This window comes from Tupaia chinensis, unplaced genomic scaffold (genome assembly GCF_000334495.1).
Source record: "Tupaia chinensis unplaced genomic scaffold, TupChi_1.0 Scaffold000658_2, whole genome shotgun sequence".
Classification (NCBI taxonomy): domain Eukaryota; kingdom Metazoa; phylum Chordata; class Mammalia; order Scandentia; family Tupaiidae; genus Tupaia; species Tupaia belangeri.
Genome location: NW_006160180.1, coordinates 1,396,498 through 1,414,249, shown reverse-complemented (window position 1 = coordinate 1,414,249; position 17,752 = coordinate 1,396,498). Strand labels below are relative to the sequence as shown.

At 35.8% G+C, this 17,752-nt stretch overlaps 1 long non-coding RNA gene across 2 annotated transcripts in view; it reads right to left on the bottom strand.

Moving 5' to 3' along the window:
• The window catches only part of LOC102485241 (uncharacterized), a 39,169-nt gene that overhangs the window by 19,258 nt on the left and 2,159 nt on the right, over positions 1-17,752 (bottom strand). The gene's annotated exons all lie outside the window — the stretch shown is intronic.

Here is a 17,752-nt window from a genome sequence, read left to right as displayed (position 1 = left end):
GGCTTGCTAGCAAAAGTCAAGGACAATTCCGAAAGCCCACTCAAGTTCCAGAGCCACCCATGGGCATAGCCATCCTTGAGCTGTAGCGTGACTTCTCTCTCCACCAACTGTTTCTTTTTCTGTTTCCATAGTTACTGGTCTCAAGGACTCTGCCTCACAAACATCTTGGACACTGAACTTCTTCTCAGAATCAGCTTCCCAAAGAATTCACCCATCAACAGTGATAAGGTTTTAGCACATATAGAACTGTATTTTTCTATAATTTAGTAATGCACGTTAAGGTAAAAAAAAAAAAGATATCTCCATACATGTTATGTGTCTGATTCAAACTTAATTTGATAATATTTATTTTCATAACTCTTATTCTTATAACTACAGTACGAATTGCATAATGATAACAGAAAAATGCATAGCTTTAGACATCTCAGTGTATCATCTATGCCTCCTTAGCAATTGACTTATTTTATCTGTATTCAAAAACTACTACCTGATAAGAATGGCCAGACTGTCCCTCATCACTTTCACTTTATTCTAAATTCATTCCTATTTAGTAGGCAATGGTATTACTCCATCCCTCTCTGCTTCTATTTGTAAGTACTAGCTTTGTTTAAATGGTTCATGCCAAAGCCAATACATCATATACCACTAAAGACTAAACAAGGAAGCCGTTGGTCAGCCTAATAAACAAGGCTTGCAAAAGATAGAAATGTAGGCACAGGAAGGAACATGAGGTCTATGTGGGTTTCACAAAATCAGAAAGATTTATCCTGCCCCTCTTCTTTCTTAAAGACCAATGCAGAGAGGAGTACTATGAGGAACTTGCCAGTAGGCACAGGCCTGACTTTTTCTTTGAACCAGGAAGAGGTGTTTCCAAAGTAGGAGAACAAACAAAAATGATAAATTCCTGCCAGTTGGATGATAAGACTTCACTCTGAATTGTCCGTGCCATTTCTATCCTGCCATTACACTTTTTTTCTTGAGTCAAATGAAGGCCAAAATTTTAATACATTCTACATTACATAAATTACCATACTGTGTTTTGCTGTTTTGACCTTTTCAGCATTCCTTCTATAATTTGATTGGGTAGTTATTATACTTGCTTTCTGTTTACAACATTTAACCTGAAAGGAAGAGAGATATTGAGCCAAACAAGCAAAATGGTAAAATAACACAGAGACTTAATTAGAGGTATAATGTGCTGCTAGTCAGGGGACCAAAATGCCAGTAAGTCTGGAATTGCCTTGTGAATTTCTTGATTGACAGAGGTGGCAAGAAAAGTGAAAGTGATAAATAAAGTGAGGACGAGTAAAACCAATTACTGATATTAAGCTCATTTGCATTAAAACCTCCTCTAATTTATAGGATACAATAAGATATTTTTAAGTCTTTTCTTTTCTTTTTATTTGAGAGCACATGAGAGAGAGAAAAAAAGAGAGAGAAACTTGACACTGTCTTTACACCTCAATTCCTGTCTCCTCCATGCCATCCCCCAACACACACAGCCATATTGCCAGCCAGATGTGCTGAGGTAAACCCAGGATATAATGCAGACTAGGACCAGATATTTCTAGCATCAAGTAGCAGTGACTTTACCACCTGTACCATGGCTAGGCTGATAAAAATGTTTTAAAATAAATTTCCATTGATAAATGTGAAGTGTGCTGAACTTACCATAGAATTTCTATAATAAATAAGAGTTGGCAAAATAAATTCATCAGGTGGCATTTCTTGAGTGCCTGGAATATACTACTCATTGGGATAGGAACTAAGTACAAATAAAAGTAATACATGTTTCAAATACCTTACAATCTCTAGCTGAGCTTGCAGACAATGGATGTATACTGACACAAATCCATACAATTGAATGATTTTTCCCAAGAGCATTCAGTAACCTGAATGAAGAAGAAGGGGCAATAGACAGTAGGACTGATTGAGGGTTGAATTTCGCCAGTCCATGTAGCAAAAAAATACAGGGACAATGAAGTTGTTTGGTTGTTGCTTTGTAAGATGGTGGTTCTAATGCATTTTAGGAGTATGATGAATGGAATGCAGTAAGTGATGAAAGGAAGAAAGTGAATAGTGAAGAAGATATACAGTATAGAAAAAGGTGGAACAGAGATTAGTTGAAGAATAAATGTAATAGAGATAAAATGAAAAATAAAACCCTGCATTTATAGACTTGAACAAGAAAGGTTAGAATTTAAAGCGTGCTAGAATTAGTTGAATTTAGCTTTGAAAATATAAGAAAGAAAGGTATGAGAAGGGTAAACATGTCTAAGTTTATGAATCTCAATATTTGAAGGGTGATTTAAAACAATGATATAAAATACCTTCAATATGTTGAAAAGTCTTAGTCATATTCTATATCTCAATTAATTAGATAACTTGTATTTTGAATTTATTATAGTTCATTGAAAGTGTAATCCCTACCACTGTGAAATTATAATATACTCTATACTATGATGGCAACGTGGGTAATTTGAAAAGACTTTCTACCAAAAATTAAAACCTGGTGAAAACTCACAATTTTATGTCCCCTTAGACTCCTAAGAAGTGTGAGAAATTTCCATAAATCCTTCTTTCAAAAAAAATTAAGACCCCACTGTGGGATGATCGAGTAGGGATACTTATTTCCTTTCCTCCCTCTAAGTGAAATTAAGACCCCTGGTCATATAAATAAAACTATAGGGAGTGGCCAGATCTGGATCAGGCACTAGTGACCTCTAAAGTAGAGATGATCTTTGGGTTTATGCTGCAGGGCAAGTGAAAGCTCTAACAAAGATGATACTGCTATTATACTGCAAGGCAGTGTAAATTAAGGGAAACTGAGTGTCAGTCAGAGAAGACCAGGAAAAGCTTGTTTAGAACTATGAGATGCAAGAACAATGGGATGCAAGACTCTTCACAGGCACAACCTGTTTTTTTCCATCCCCCATTTCAACATAAAAGAAAAAAACCTGGGAATGACTGTGTCCCTATGCTCTCCAGCAAAGACACCCCATCTGCCAGCTCCCTCTCTGTGTCTGTGTGTGTTTTTTTCTCAATCCATTCATCTGCTTCCTCTCAGGGTTCCATATCCCTTTGCCCCACAGGCTAGGGCATAAAACAAACCAAAGGAGACCCAAAGGAGACCCAGAAAAGGTAGAGAAAAAAAAAGACAGACTAGCTAGGAACGTAGGAAACAAGGAACAATAGGGTGGTGAATTTCTTCGGTTTTCTTTTGTCTCATATATCCAGGAGATGAAGTAGTGAGCAACTTCGAATGGCAATGGGCATGGACAAAAAATAAGCCCAAGAAAAGCTTGGTTTTTTTTTTTGTTTTTTTTTGTTTTTTCCTGCCCAACTTTGTAGGAAATATACAGCATAGCAACATACAAAAAATTCAGCATAAATTGCTCTGTGGCACCTACATTTAAGAACAAAGACTTGATGAGAAACCTAGATTTTTCAATTTGCCAGGATTTAACAAGGCACTCTAACCTTTATGGTAAAAAACATTAGAAAAGGCCAATTATGTAGCCAGAATTTAGGACTTTTTCAGTATATAACATATTCTCCTGTCTGACAATATTGAGGTCCCATTCCTCTTCCCCAGTGGGAAGAACCAAATGAGAATTTTGAAACTACAAATGCAATTTAGTAGATGAAGAAACTGAATAGATTCACAGCAGAATAAAATGTATACAGAAAGTAAATTAATTTTAAGATAGAATGATAAGAACTAACCAATATTAAAATCTTAAAGCCCATAAACTAAATAATAATAATGATAAAAATAAATACAGCCTTATGAACCTGCATACATAAGATTACTACAACAAATAATCTTTTGTCATCAGGGTTTTACAGGGCAAAGATAAAATAAGCAAAGCTAAAAAAAGAACTTGAAGATGTAATAGCTAAAAATTTAAATTTGACAAAAGACATAAATCTAATACAAGAAGCTGAGGGAACTACACAAATACAAATAAATATTCCTTAAAAAATTTACACCAAGATACATTGTAAGGAGACTTTAAAAGCTAAAAATAAAGGAAAAAATACTGAAAACAGCGTTTATCTAACATGGAAAACAATTAGAATGACAACAGATATTCCATCAGAAGTAATGTAGGCCTGGAAACCAGCAGTTAGCTTAATGGCTATGTCGCTGGATTCCCACGTAGTCAACCGCAGTTCGCGTCCCAGACCCGGTGGCTTAAAACTCATGCCGGGTGCGTGTGCGTGCGTGCCCAAGATCCCAAGAGGAGAATGGAGGAGAAGGGGATTGCGGCGTGGCCATCCCCGCTTTCTGTCTCTATGTCTCTCTCTGTCTGGCGAGTGCATGCACCCTGTAGCGGGAAAAAAAAAAAAAAGAAGTAATGTAGGCCTGAAGGAAGAGGCACCACATTTTTCAAGTGATTGAAAAGAACTTAGAATGCTATGGCCAGAAATTTCAGAATGCTATGCCAGAAAAAATGTTCTTTAAGAACATGAAGTGGATTGTGGCATCAAGACTCTGTTGGGAGTACTGTGTGTTTTTTCTGCCTCTAACTCATAAACAAAATGAATAAATAAAATAAATAAATAAATAAATAAATAAAAAGTGAAGGAGCAGGGCCAGCAGGTGACATGGTGGTTAAGGTGCTGGACTCCTACATGGCTTACTTCATTGTTCAAGTCTTGGACCACAAGACTTGAAAATCACATCAGGCATATGTGTTTGATTTCCCAAGATCCAAAGAGGAGAATGGATTGCCATGTGACCATCCTCCCAGGAGGTAATTTCTCACTTTCTCTCTTTCTTTCTCCAGCAAGTGTGCATATCCTATGTTTATATCATGTCGTACCAAAAAAATGCACTCAAAACAATCCCATCAACAGTACGAAAAAAAAAAAGTTCATAGAAGATGCACTTTTCTGTGTTAATATTTAAAAAAGACTTAAAAGTGTTTTTGCACCAAAATAAAGTACTACTTTAATTCCCTTTTTTCATGAACTTTTTTATTTTTTTTTAGTTTCTGCTAGAGGGTACATGTGCTCACCAGAGAGAAGGAAAATGAGAAATCACCCTCCCAGTGGGTGGCCATATCACAATCTCCTCTTTTTCAATCTCATCTTGGGATTTTGGGCATCATACACTCATATGATATTCAAAATACTGAGTCCAGACTCTACAGGCAGTCAGTCATGTGGGATCTAGGGCCCCAACCTCCATACCACCTGCGGACCCCACAAACTGTTTGAATAATCTTTATATATGAGTGTTCTAGTTGCTCCACATTCTTGCTGTCTACAAATGTGTGCCATGATCTAATTTTAGCCATTGAAGTTGGTGTGAAATTCTCATTATGGCTTTATTTGTAATGACCTAGTAACTATCGACTAATAAATCTTTGTCTTTTTTTTGTGTATATATATATATATATATATATATATACATATTTGTTATATAGCACAGACACTCTCTAGAGTACAAAGAGACAGAAAACAAGAAATCATCCCCCAGGGGGGATGGCCATGCTGCAGTTTCTTCTCCTCCATTCTACTCTCAGGATCTTGGACACATGCACTCATGCCCAGCATTAGTTTAAGACACTATGTCTGGGACTCAAACCTAGTCAACTACATGGGAGTCTAGTGATGCAGCCATTACACCATCTGTTGGTCTCATATACATTGTATTTTAAAATGAGCAGAGACATCTGTATAAAACCTAGCTTATCATTTTATTTTATTTTTCTTTAACTTTCTGAGTAAGAAATCATTTTCTATCACTGTCTAGCCAAGGTCACAAAAACAGTCTGTTTTTTTCTACAAGGTTTATAGTTTTCGCTTTTATGGGTGTGCATGTATAAAGTGAAACTTGAAATTTTACATATGATATGAAATAGAGATCAAGATTTACTCTTTTTTTTCAAAGAGGTTTACATGGCAGAGCACGTGTGCTCACCAGAGAGAGACAGAGATAGTGAGAAGGAAAGCAAAATCACCCCCCTGGGTGGATGGCCACCCCACAATCTCATTTCTTCCATTCTTCTCCCAGGATTTTGGGCACACATGCACAAGTCCTACTGTGAGTTTCAAGCCCCTGGGTCAAGACTTGAATCATAGTCAGCCATGTGGTAGTCCAGCAACATAACTACTATACTATATACTGACCTCAAGATTTACTCTTAATACATTAATCAAACTTTTCCAGGAACATGTGTTAAAAAGTATTTTTCTTCATTGAATTGCTTTGGCATCAACTTTCTTTTTTTTTTTTTCATTTACTTTTTATCCTAACACAATACCAAATTGTTTTTAAGACTGAATTTTTACAGTAAATATTCAAATAAGGTAGAATGAGCTATATACCTTTTTTCTCCTTTAGTCAAGATTGTTTCTTTCTAGGTCCTCTTCATCATTATATAAATTTAAAAAATATACTTGTCAATTTTTCCAAACAGACGTGTTGGAATTTAGATTGAGAACATGTTTATTTCTGAATTGTTTTCTACTGAGTTTATATTTTAACAATATTGAACCTTCTAAACAATGAATATTGTATATTATTCTACTTGCATAAATCTCCTTAATTTCTGTAAGCACTTCTCATTTGGCAGTTTTGGAGGGTTTTGTGTATATGTCATTTTTGTTATTGTTTTAGTTTTGACAACACAGATCCTGAACAATTTTAATTTTTTTTCCTAAAAATGAGGAAACTAATAAGAACATTGATAATCTATTCCACAAAATTCTGGAAGAAAACTCTCCAAGTCTAGAAAGGCACTCAAACATCCAGGTCCAAAAATACAAAGAACCTCAAGTAAAATCAATCCAAGAAGATCCTCTCCATGACACATTATAGCTAGATTGACCAAAATGACAGACAAAGACAAAATACTAAGATTGGCAAGAGAGAAACATTAAATCACTTACCAAGGCTATCCCATCATACTAAAACTAGACCTCTCATCAGATATAATGCAAGCAAGGAAAGAATGGGGAAATATATTCAAAGTGTTAAATTGAAAACAATTTCAACCAAGATACTATACCTGGCAAGATTATCCTTCATATGGGAAAATAAAATAAAAATGTTCTCAGATAAACAAAACCTGATAGACTTTACCAACTCCAGACCAGCTCTTCAAGAAATTCTGAATGGAGTACTATACCAAAAATACTAAAGAGAGACAGACAGCAATAAGAGAGCAAAAAAGCAACCAGGAATATGGCCAACTTAATGGTAGGGACAAGTCTGGAGATATCGATAATAACATTGAATGTCAATGGATTAAATTCTTCGATCAAGAGACATAGACTGGCTGAATGGATTAAAAATCAGAAACCATCCATCTGCTGTCTATAAGAAACCCATTTCATGGATAAAGACACACATAGACTAAAAGTGAAGGGCTGGAAAAAAGGTATTCCATGCAAATAGAAAGCAAAAAAGAGTGGGAGTCACTATACTCATTTCGGACAAAATAGACATTAAGACAAAAACTATAAAAAAAAGACAAAGAATGGTATTATATAGTAGTAAAAGGGCTAATTTACCAAGAAGATATAATAATTATAAGTATCTATGTGCCAAATTCAGGATCACCTAAATATGTATAGGAAAAACTGCTAGATCTAAAAGGAGTGATAGACTATAACACTCTAACTGTTGGAGAACTCAACACCCCATTATCTCCTCTAGACAGGTCAACAAGACAAAAAATAAGCAAATAGATTCAGGATCTAAATGATACCATAAATCAGATGGACTTGCTAAACATCTATAGAACTTTTCACAAAAAAAAAAATAATAATAATAATTTTTTCGCCCCTCATGGTACTTTCTCAAAGATTGATCACATGATAGGGCACAAAAATAGCCTTTACAGATTCAAAGGGACAAAAACTATATCCAGCATCTTCTCTCACCACAGTGGAATTAACTTGATATTAATCTCAGGAAAAGCCCTCAAAAATATACAAATAAATATATGGAAACTAAATAACCTACTTCTGAATGACTCCATGATTACTGCAGATATTAAGACAGAAATCAAAAGATTCATGGAAGCTAATTATAATGAGTACACAAGTTTCCATAATCTATGGGATGCTGCAAAAGCAGTCATAAGAGGAAGTTCATAGCAATTAGTGTGCACAAGAAAAAGATGGAAAGTTGGCAAAAGGACAACCTAACATCATGCTTCAGGAAATTAGAAAAAGAACAACAACAAAAAATTCATAAAATGCCAGGAGAAAAAAATAAAAAAAGAATTGAACAGAAATAAATGAAATAGAAAATAAGTGAACTATATAGAAAATAAATTAAAGCAAAATCATGTTCTTTGAAAAGATAAACAAAGGACCAGCAGTTGACATAATGGCTATGTCTCTGGACTCCCATGTAGTCGACCGCAGTTCAAGTTCCAGACCCGGTGGCTTAAACTCACACCCGGAGTGTGTGTGTGCATGCCCAGGATACTGAGAGGAGAATGGAGAAGGGATTGCAGCATGGCCATCCCCCTTGGGGGGTGATTTCTCACTTTCTGTCTCTCTGTCTCTCTCTGTTTTTCTGGTGAGCATATGTGCCCTATAGCAAAAACCTGCCAAAAAAAAAAAAATAAACAAGATTGGCACACCATTAGCCAGACTAAGAAGAAGAGAAACAGATAAGTCAAATTCGCAATGAATCAAGCAACATTACAACAGATATAACAGAAATACAAAATGTCATTAGAGAATACTATGAGCAACTCTATGCCAACAAAGAAGAAAATCTGGATGAGGTGGACAAATTCCTAGACACATATAATTTACCAAGTTTGACTCAGGAAGACATAGAAAGCTTGACTAGACCTATAAAAAGAAATGAGATTGAATCAGTAATAAATAACCTCTTAACAAAGAAAAGAACAGTCACCAATGGCTTCAATGCTGAATTTTACAAAACTTTTATTTAAAGAGATAACCCCCATCCTACTCACACTGTTTCTAGAGATCCAAAAGGAAGAAACCCTACCAAATTCATTCTGTGAGGTCTCCATAACCCTCATTCCCAAAACGGATAAGACACAACAAAAAAAGGAAAACTATAGACGTATATCCCTGATGAATATAGATGCAAAAATTCTGAACAAGATTCTTGCTAACCATATTCAACAGCATATTCAAAAGGTTATTCATCACAACCAGGTAAGCTTCATTCCAGGGATGCAAGGGTGGTTTAATATATGCAAAACCATAAATGTAATACACCATATTAACAGAAAGAAAGGTAGAAACCATATGATCATTTAAACCAATATGGAAAAAGCATTTGACAAAACACAACATGCCTTTATGATCAAGACTCTCAGTAAAACTGGAATAGAAGGACCATTTCTCAGCATAATAAAAGCCATTTATGAAAAACCTACAGCTAATAATATACTGAATGGGGAAAAGCTGAAAGCTTTTCCACTAAAAACGATTATAAGACAAGGCTGCCCATTTTCTCCACTCCTATTCAATATAGTACTGGAAGTTCTAGCCAACGTGATTAGACAAGAGAAGGAAATAAAAGATGTTCCAATAGGGAAAGGAGCTGAAATGATCTCTGTTTACAGATGACATGATTGTATACATAGAAGACACAAGAGTATCCACGAAAAAACTTCTCGACATAAAAACTGAATACAGTAAAGTGGCAGGATACAATATTAACTTACAAAAATCAATAGCATTTGGGGCTAGCAAGTGGCATGGTGGTTAAGGGTGCTGGACTCCCACATGGTCAACCATGGTTCAATCCTGAAGGTGCTGTGTTCTCTCTCCTCCTCTCTCTCTCTCTCTCTCTGTCTCTCATTCTGTCCCTCTATGGTCAAATATAAATAAATAAATGAATAAATAAATAAATAAATAAATAATAACAAATAAAATAATTCTTTAAGAAAAACCAATAGCATTTCTATATACAAACAAGTAGACAGAGACAAAACTTAAGAAAGTAATTCCATTTACCATAGCGACAAGAAGCATGAGATACTTAGGAAAGATAACCAAGGAAGTCAAAGACCTCTACAAGGAAAACTATGAAAACCTGAAAAAGGAAATTGAAAAGGACATTAAAAAGTGGAAGGACATCAGATGTTCCTGGATTGGCTGAATCAATATAATCAAAATGGCAGTCCTACCCAAATTAATCTACATGTTTAATGCAATCCCTACACAATTACAAGAGATATTTTTTACAGTTCTAGAAAAGACAATCATACAATTCATCTGAAAACATAAAAGATCCCATTTTGCTAAAGCCATCCTGTGCAAAAAGACTAGAGTAGGTGGCATCTCACTTCCTGACCTCTAAATATATTACAAAGCTGTGATAAGCAAAACAGCATGGTATTGGCACAAAAACAGACATGAGGACCAATGGAACAGACTTGAGACTCCAGAAATAAACCTCAAAACAAACAGCCAACTGATCTTTGACAAAGGGTACCAGTCAATCCAGTGGGAATAGGGAAACCTTTTTAGCAAATGGTGCTGTAAAAAGTGGGTGTCCAACTGCAGAAAGATGAATCTGAACCCCTATCTGTCACCATTAACCAAAATCAAATCAATGTGGATCAAAGATCTAAACCTAAGAATATAAACTATAAAACTACTGGTGGAAAACACTGGGGAAACTCTGGGAGAATTGGGGTAGGCAAAGCCTTCTTAAGCAAGACCCCTAAAGCTCAGGCAATAATACCCAAAATAGAAAGATAGGATTACATCAGATTAAGGAGTTTCTGCACAGCGAAGGACAATGTAATTAATATGAATCAATAACCCTCAGAATCGGAGAGAATTTTTGTTAACTGTGCCTCAGATAAGGGACTGATAACCAGAATACACAGGGAACTCAAGAAGATTACCCAGAAGAAAATTATTAACACAATTAAAAGATGGGAAAATGAGTTGAATAAACAACTCTCTAAGAAAGACATATGAACAGTCAAAAAACATATGACAAAATGCTCAACATCACTCATTGTAAGGGAAATAAAGATCAAAAACACAATGAGATACCACCTAACCCCAGTCAGAATGGCAAAGATTAAAAAAATAATAATAATGATAAATGCTGGAGAGGATGTGGTGATAAGGGGACACTCCTACACTGCTGGTGGGAATGTAAATTACTACAGCCACTGGAGAATGATGTGGAAGTTCCTCAAAGACCTTCAAATAGAACTACTATATGATCCAGCAATTCCATTCCTGGGTATCTACCCAAAGGACAGGAGAATACTCAGTCAGAAAAGCCCTTGCAGAACTATTTTCACTGCAGCATTATTCATGATTGCTAGACATGGAACCAATCCAATTGTCCACAAACAGATGAATGGATTGAAAAATTATGGCACATATACTCCATGGAATACTATTCAGCCATAAAAGAAAAAAAAAAAAACAAGATCCTGGAATGTTGGAAGACTTGTTGCTGAGTGAAGCTAGTTAGGCTATGAAGCAGAGACATTTTATGTCTCCACTTAACAGATGCTGCCTGCCCACACTCTATGGTAGAGATTGAAAGACTGGAGAAGATAAAAATATTAAAAATCATAATGAACAATAGAGACAAAGTGGAAAGAGAGTGTGGGAGGGGAAGAGTGTAGGAAAGGAAATTTGGGAGAAAAAAAAAACCAGAGAGGTAAGACACTTGTGGGACACAGAAAAAATGTTTTTATCTGTTGACAAGGATGTGTATAATAGTCTCAACTAGGCTGGACTGGGGTGTATATCATGATGGGTAAAGTATCTTCACAATCTAAAAAAAAAATGATTTTGAACAAATATCTAAAGTTTGCATATTAAATAAAAATCTTAAAAAATACATGTCTAGGGGCCAGCAGTTGGCATAATGGTTATGTTGCTGGACTCTCCTGTAGTCGACCACAATTCGATTCCCGGAGCTGGTGGCTTAAATTCAAGCCAGGCACGTGTGCGTGCATGCCCAAGATCCCGAGAGGAGAATAGAGAAGGGATTGCAGCTTGGCCATCCCCCCTGGGGGGTGATTTCTCACTCTCTGTCTTTTTTTCTGTCTTTCTGGCTAGTGCACACAACCTATAGCAAAAGAAAACCGCTCCAAAAAAAAAAAAAAAAAAGTCTCACGTTCTCTTACAGTCTGTCAAAGAAACACAATTAGTTTAGCTACTGAAAAAAGGATAAAAAAATAATTTGATCATATGTTGTTTATAAATTTGAATTTTAAATTTCATTTATATTTTATTTTTTTGAAGAGGAATTTGCTATAAGGCACATGCACTCATCAGAAAGACAGAGAGAGACAGAGAGATAGAAAGTGAGAAATCACCTCCCCCAGGGGGGATGGCCACACCACAGTCCCTTCTCCTTCATTCTCCTCTCAGGATCTTGGGCACACACACACAAGCATCCAGCATGAGTTTAAGCCACCAGGTCTGGGACTCGAGTCGCAGTCTACTACATGGGAGTTCAGCGACAAAGCCATTATGCTAACTGCTGGTCCCAAATTTTATTTATATTTTCTAAGAAATATTGTTACCACGACCAGCAGGTGGCATAGTGGTTATGTCGTTGGACTCCCACATGGCTGATGGTTGTTCAAGTCCCATACCCGATGGTTTGATACTAACACTTGGTGCTTGTGTGTACATGCCCAAAATTCCAAGAGAAGAATGGAGGACAAGGGATTGTGATGTGGGCATACTCTTTGAGAGGTGATTTCTTGCTTACTGTCTCTCTGTTTTTCTCTGTCTCTCCAGCAAGTACATGTACCCTATAGAAAAAAAATTCTCTCTTAAAAACAAACAAAAAAGAAATATTATTCTATCATAATGATCTTTTTAAAAGTTTTGTTTTGTTTTGTTTTGCCATAAACATGTGCACTCAAAGAGAAACAGAGTGAGAGAAAGTGGAAAAATACCACCCAAGGTAGATGGCCACATTGTACACACTGCAATCCCTTTTCCTTAAATCTCCTCTTGGGACTTTCAACAAGCATGCAAACATGTCCTGTGTGACTTTCAATCTAAGGTCCAGGGCTCAAACCATGATTGACCATGTGGAAGACTAGCACCTTAATCACCTCACCACATATTGGTCTACCTTAAAGGTTTTTAATATACTTTCAAGATTTTCTTTTTCCTGGCTCTTATTGAACATTTATTAATAAAGAATTTCATCAGAGTTGAAAAGGAGTGTCAGATCAATGTGCATGCTACTAAATACATTTTAAAATATACATTTGTATTGCATTGTTAAAAAGTATGTCAGTGTGTGTGTGTGTTTGTGAGTGATGAGCTCCAAAGCCATCGCTGAAAGGATAAAAGTTACTTATAAAAAGTCTTATAAATATTACAATATATGCTTGTCATAAATAAGTAGTCATAAATTTAATATAAATATATACCAGTAGTAGTGCAGATTATAAATTTGTATGAGTAAGAGTGAATGAAACTGCAAATACAAAGATTTTATAAAAATGACTTAAGAATCAGAGTTGGAAAGTGAATGATATTAAAATATATATCCATTACCTCAAGTATTCCTTATATTATAATTTATAAAAATTTGCAGTTTTCAAAGCAAGTTGTCTGGAAAACCACAAATTTTTCTAGAACAAGTCCTCAATCTTAATTTCAATATCAATTTGACAATTTTGTCACTAAATGAAGCACCAAAGTTATGAACATATCAAAGTTTTATTCCTCTAGGAAATCATGAGCAATCATATTTAAGACATACTATTTCCAAAAATTAATAATAAATATATATGAAAAGAGCACAGACTAGGGACTTAGAAAAATTTATGTATCAATTGAACTAAATAAGCTATAAAATATGTCACTTTACACTTTAATTAGTCTACCTACATATAGAATATAAATCAGTTCTTGGCATATATACAATATACATGAAATAGAAGTGTTCAACATTTCACAAACAATTCTTACTATTCACAAATTCTGCATTTGTAAATTGTCCTACCTGTCAAAATGTATTTGTAGCCACAAAAGTAAATACTTAAACTTTCTTGATCATTTACCAACATGCTTAGGGCAGTAAAAAGTTTGAGTCATTCCATTTTCATTCTACCTCCAGCCACAATGATATAAGTAACAATGTTTTTTAACTTTATTTTTTTTCTTTTATGAGAGTGAGAGCCAGAAAGAGAAAGAGACACAGAAAGAAAGATAAGTATCTTCAACAGGATCTCATGCAAGGATCCCTCATGCCTTCTCTGCCAGCCAGGATCACAGACAAGTATGCCTGGAGTGTTTACATCAACTGGGGAACTGAACTCTGATCTTCTGTATGGATCCAGCATACCTGAATACTACTGTGCCACTGAGCTGACTAAAGGTCTGCCATGTTGAGTCAACTCTCATTCAAAGTGACCAAAGAATTAAAGGTACTAGGAAACAGGAGAGTAGAGTGCAAGATCTGGCTCTGGGATGAGTCAAGTGAGGTTTGAACCCCTACTTTGGCATCTGCTATGGGATGGCTTCAGGCAAGTTACTTAACACTTATGAACTTCATTTTTTCTTTTCTTTCTTTTTTTCCTTATTTATTTTTATGTACTTTTCTGAGAGAGAATCTTTGCTATAGGAAACATGCACTCATCAGAGAAACAGAAAGTGAGAAATTACCTGCCTGGGGGGGATGGCCACACCAAATCCCCTCTCTTTCATTCTTTTCTTGGGATTTTGGGCACACACACACACTCCACATGCACCCAGTGGGAGTTTTAAGCCATTGGGTTCAGGACTTGAAATGCATTTGACTACATGGGAGTCCAACAACATAACCATTACACTATCTGGTGCTCCCTCACTTTTTTTTTTCTTTTATTAAATAAAGAAAATAGGACCTATTAGGGGGCAATCAGGTGTCATGGTGGTTAAGGCACTGGACTCCCACACAGGCAACCACAGTTCGAGTCCTAGACTTGACAACTTGTTTTCTCACTTACTCTCTCTCTCTCTCTCTCTCTCTGTCTCTCTGCTCTAAGTAAATAATAATAATAATAAATTAAATTTAAATTAAATAATTATTTTTAAAAGAACCTATTAGAATAAATTGAGTTTTTTTTATTTATGATTTTAATCTAGATGATGTAGGAATATATTTCTACATCTTTCTAGGATAATGGCTCAATTTTGTTAATTCAGTGTTTTCTAACTTCATATAACATTTAACTCTCATGCATAGCAACTATTGAGTGCACATTTTCTCTTATTACAAAGCTATATTAAATGTAGGAGACATATTTTTAACATCTAAACTCCTGTTATCAAGTGTATATACTGAAAAGTTGTGTTATCTTGAGAAAATATGGAAGGCTTCAATTCAGTATGGAAGTTTATGTACATGAGTTTTTACTTGTTCCTTAAGTCTATTAAATTAATAGTTTGGCAATAAGAAGTTTCGTGTGAGTGTGCGAGTGACCTAAATCAATACCCCCTGTGTCCCTCTATTCTTTCACTGCACCCTTGAATACTAGCCTTGAGCAGGAGTTTTTTGATTGAGTTAAATTTTTTCCTAGAGCAATGCTATCCAGACTCTAACAGAGCTAACAGCCTGAACCACTGGTCTTTAACATAGGAAAACTAACAATCTTGGATGTTGAAAAAGCCATGTCCTCTTCCAAGTGAACTTGGTTCGGTCTGCACAGGGCAATATGGCCACCCCAAAATGACTCGTTTCTCAGGTTTATGCCTCTTGTTCAGCTCCTTTAACAGTTCCTACTGACTGTGGATGGGAGCAGTGGAGCAGAGCCGATAGTGAAGTCTGCAGCTATGTGTGTGTGAGAATCAGTCTCTGCCAATCCTTGCTCATTTGTAAGTCACCCTCTGATATTAAAAAGCTATCAAATCCTCCATAGAATTATCTGCCTCATTTTTTAGTCTCAGAGTCCAGCAAATATATGTCTCAGAGTCCAGCAAATGTGTGTATACACAAAAAGAGAAACAAATGAGAAAAGAGAACTGATGGTTGTTGGTAAAGATTTAGAGAAGAGATGGCTGAAATTATTGGAAACAGTGAAAGCACATTGTCTTCCCTCTTTCTTTTAGCAATAGACCCCAACTCTCTTCTGGCATGTATGACAGCGCAGACTTGACTACATTTTGAAGCATCTCTTGTAGCTATATATGTTCATTAGGATATGGTGGATATGTTGCAAGTTAAAGAAATTTGGGTAACTCCCAGATCACATTCTGTGAGAAGAAAGCTGTTGGACTCCATTCATATCTTTCCCTGTACTTCTCACTACACTTGGAGGTAGTGTTAATTGTCCTGCCTTCATTTGTAGATGAATGCAATACCATAGATGAGGACAGAGCTATAAGAGAAGAGGAACCTAGGTCTATGGACAAACTCTGGGAGTACAGTTGCTACTCCTTTTATGATTTTTCCTGTTTCCTAGTCATCTATGAAGGACAGGTTGGAGATAAGACCAAAACTAATAGCTCTCCAGCTCCCCTTCTGCATGCAAGCAGAAGACAGGAGGTTTACTCTCTTAAAAGAATTGACGAGAGATATTCTGAATAAGGGTAACCAGAGTTTTGCAAAGGCAGAGTTGTGAAGCACTACACCAAAATAGCAAATATTAACTAAAATTTCTTTTCTTTTTTGTTTTATTTACATTGAATCACTGTACATCTTTGCAGCATACAAAATGCATCTTCCCAGCATGAATACACCATGTATTAGTTCAGTCTGAGATATTACCATACACATCTTCATTAATACATAATTTTTATTTTTGTGTCTATAAATGATTTACTTTTGTTCATTTTTCCCCTTGATTCCTTAACTAAATTTTCAAATTTAAAACTGTATAACCTCAGCCCCTTTCCCTAGTTCTATAGCAGTCTTCTCATATAGAAAATGTAGACTCTCCTCTCTGAAGAAACTGACACATCAAAGAATAAATCTACAGATATTGGTTAGTAGATGTCTCTCCCTCTATCCCCTCCAAAAATGGAGAGATGTAAGGACAATTTTACAAGAATTGTGGGAACATCTTATTCCTAAACATAAACTGGTCATCAAGGAAACTAATATCATAAGCAAATAATAACACAACACACAAAACTGATAAAGGAATTCATAAATTAATAGAAAAATATGCAAAAAGATAACCAATATTAACCTGAAATTAATAGTATCTCTATCAATTGTCTAGTGCTAGTTATTAGATTATTCCAAAAGTTAATCATTTCAAATAACAAGGAAAATGATCTCCCACAGTGTTTATGGGTCAGAAATTGGGGACCAGGTAAGCAATGTGATTCTGGCTCAGGATTTCTCATAGTACAGCAGTCAAGATGTTTTCTGGAAACACAGTCACCTGAAACCTTGGTTAAGCAGTAGGACCAGTTTTCATGCCAGCTCCTTCACATGATTGACAGGTTAGTGCAAATTTTTGACAAGAGACCGGAGTCAGTCCCTGTGGGGCCTTTTTCCAGGACTACTTGAATCTCTTCATGACACCCGTGTCTGGTGTTTAGTGTCCCCAGAGCTCGTGATCCAAGAGAATCTAAAACAAAAGCTATAGTATCTTTTATGGTCTTCATATTGTTTTCTCTTTTTTTTTTTTTTTTTTTTTTTGAGAGAGAGGGAGAAAAATTTTTGCTATAGGTCTTGCATGCTTCCTAGAGACAGAAAGTGAAAAATCACTCCTTGGGGGAGATGGGGATGGCTATTCGACAGTCCCTTTTCCTCCATTTTTCTCTTGCAATTTTGGGTGAACACACACACACACACACA